Below are 2,706 nucleotides of genomic sequence, written 5' to 3' on the forward strand. Positions count from 1 at the left end.
CCCCCTCGCGCCGCCCCCGACGCCCTCGACCAGGACGGCGAGCACGCCCGGGTGGAGGCGGGGCGCGGCGGGACGCGGTAGGGTAGGTAGGGCGGGGTGTAGAGGGAAACAGATTTACGGCGGAAACAACACCCGACTTAATACGTAATGTTCATGAGGCGAACGCGGGCGAACGTGCTGCAGCACCCGGGATACAAACTGTCCAAACAGAGCGGGGCCACCAGCCGCCGCGCCGCCACCGCCGCCGGCACTCTCGCGTTCAAGAGACCCCGCCCCGCCCTGCCCGGCCGAGGTGTTCCACTGCTGTGCCCGAGGTGCGGCGGCCCAGATGGATCGAGTGATTTTCGCCGCCGGCCATTCTTTTCCCCACTTACTCGCGGCGCTGCGGTGCGCGCGGCGTGCTCGGCGAGATTGCCTACATTATCAGGGATGAAACATGGCGCTTCGGCCGGCCCTGGCTGAGGCCACGGACGGGCGAGTCGCGCCGCACCGCGCCGGCAGGATTACCAACTCACCGCACCAATCTGCGCCTTAATTCTTAATTTGCGAGTCGTTTACCCGACTCGGGCCCGGGCTGCGCGTCTCCTCGGCTAGAAAGAGGGAGGGAGATGGGGGGGCGCAAAAAAATCTCGGCGTGGAAACTGCTGCCTGCCAGGACGGCGAGCGCGCCAGTTTGTTTCCTCAATTGGATTTAGGCTTCTCTTTTTCAAAGTGTGGAATGATGCACTGCTGTTGTAAGGAGGAGCTTTGCAGCTCAGGCGGGTCAGGCAGCCGAACAAAGTGCTTAAAAAAAAAAAAAAAGTTCCTCGCGTATTCCCTATTTTGTGTATTTACTTTTTATGTCGTGAAACTTCAGTGAGGAAACCTGGAAACCCCATGTAAGAGGGAACATTTCCAAAAACAAAGAGTTTTGAAGCTAGAACCACGTCTTATTTCTACATGTCTACAGGGTGGTCTACAGACCCCTCCCTTTACTTTGCGTATACTGTACCGGATGCAGTCGTGTGGCAGGGTTGCATACTCGCACGGGGCCAAAAGGTACCGCGGCGAGCGACGGTCGGCAAGCCCCGTCCGCACGCCAGCATGCGGTACAATATAAGCAAAATAAAGAAAGGGGTCTGTGGACCACCCTCTGTACGTCTAGAGACTCAGATCGTGTTCGACATGTCGAGGGGCTCCGCGCGTGTTCGACATGTCTCGCTCGGTTGATTATGCTCCGAGTTATCGGCACCTCGGGCGGTCCCGGACGGCCGTAAATCTGCCGGCGCACTCACTCGCATGCACGCCTGGCTGATGCACACTGTGCGCGCCCCGCCCCGCCCCGCCCCGCCCCGCCCCGCCCCGCCACCGAGGGAGCATAAGGCGCAAATTCGATTGGATTGACATAAACACTGTGTGGGTCCCGCCCTCCCCTCCCCGCCCGGAGCGGAGTGGATAGGGTTGTAGTTGCTCGCTGCCCCTCCGGCCTCCCCGTCGCGGTAATTCAGTTTTTAGCGAGCAAGTTACACCTTTTGGTGTGCGTCGCGTGTACTATACTCGGCCTTTTTCTTTTTTAGTTTTTTTTTCACATTGCATTGAAGTTTGCAAGTGGTAAAAGTTTGATGATGTATATGACCTTTTGCTCTTTATGTATCGGACAGGGCAGCAAGGGCGGGTCGTGTCCCCATGTGTCTTTGAGCCCGTCTCGGAGCTCCTCCGCCCGCCCCTTCCCCCCTGACACACGACGGAGGCCGCAGCACGGTCGTCCAGGGGCCGACCGGCACCAGATTCTATTAGGTCAAAAAACATTGCCCCCCGCGCCCCGCCCGCCGCCGGTCGGATTTACTCGATTTTAACGGCACTTTAATTCAATCTTAGATAATCCAAAATTCATGGCGGCCATAATACTGTCTCGCGGCGATGATATACTGGGGCGGCCGCAGATTGCACGGGACTCGCCGTCCCCACCACGGCCCGGGCCGGCCCCACCCCCCGCCACGCCCCTTCGCGCCGGGGCCGCCGGGGTGTGTACCTGCTGCCGTGGCCATCGCCATGCGCCCCCAGCCCTCCCCCACCCACCCCCCATGGCATCCCCCACCCTCCTCGACGGCAGTCCCACATGATTCCCCATGGCACATGATGGCCGTGCATGGTGCTGCGGGGCTGGGGGGCTGGGGCCTGGCCGAGCCACGTGCTGGAGGAGAGGTCCGCGTCACGACCGACGCCGACGTCCCCAGGACCCAGGACCACGCAGGACGACGACGACGAGCCGCACCAAGTTCACGACGGCGACGTTCTGATCCGGTGCGGGCCGTGAACAGGACCGCGCAGGGCGAGGCAAAACGATGAAGCGGCATCTCATCCTATCCCAAGGAAGATGTTGTTCTCAATATGACCTCATTGTGATCTGTTTATGACTAACTTGATCACGATTCTTGAACTTGTGACCTCACAGGTGACCTCACAGGTGGGAAAATCGTGACATTGCAAGTCATGTCAATGAGCTCCTCGTGAGAACCGCGTTTTCCTTGGGATCCCCCCCTCGTGACCCCGTGGCGCACCCTGACCACGCTCGGCGCGGAGATGATGTGCCGCGACCCCGTGGCCCGCTGAGGGGTGAGCGATGATCCTCGCCGGCCGCGCTTGAAAGTGACGTGCGCGGCGGGGCGCGGCGGGGCGCGGCGGGGCGCGGCGGGGCGCGGCGGGGCGCGGCGGGGCGCGGCGGGG

Source organism: Frankliniella occidentalis, unplaced genomic scaffold, assembly GCF_000697945.3.
Source record: "Frankliniella occidentalis isolate FOCC.00 unplaced genomic scaffold, Focc_3.1 Scaffold7, whole genome shotgun sequence".
Lineage (NCBI taxonomy): Eukaryota > Metazoa > Arthropoda > Insecta > Thysanoptera > Thripidae > Frankliniella > Frankliniella occidentalis.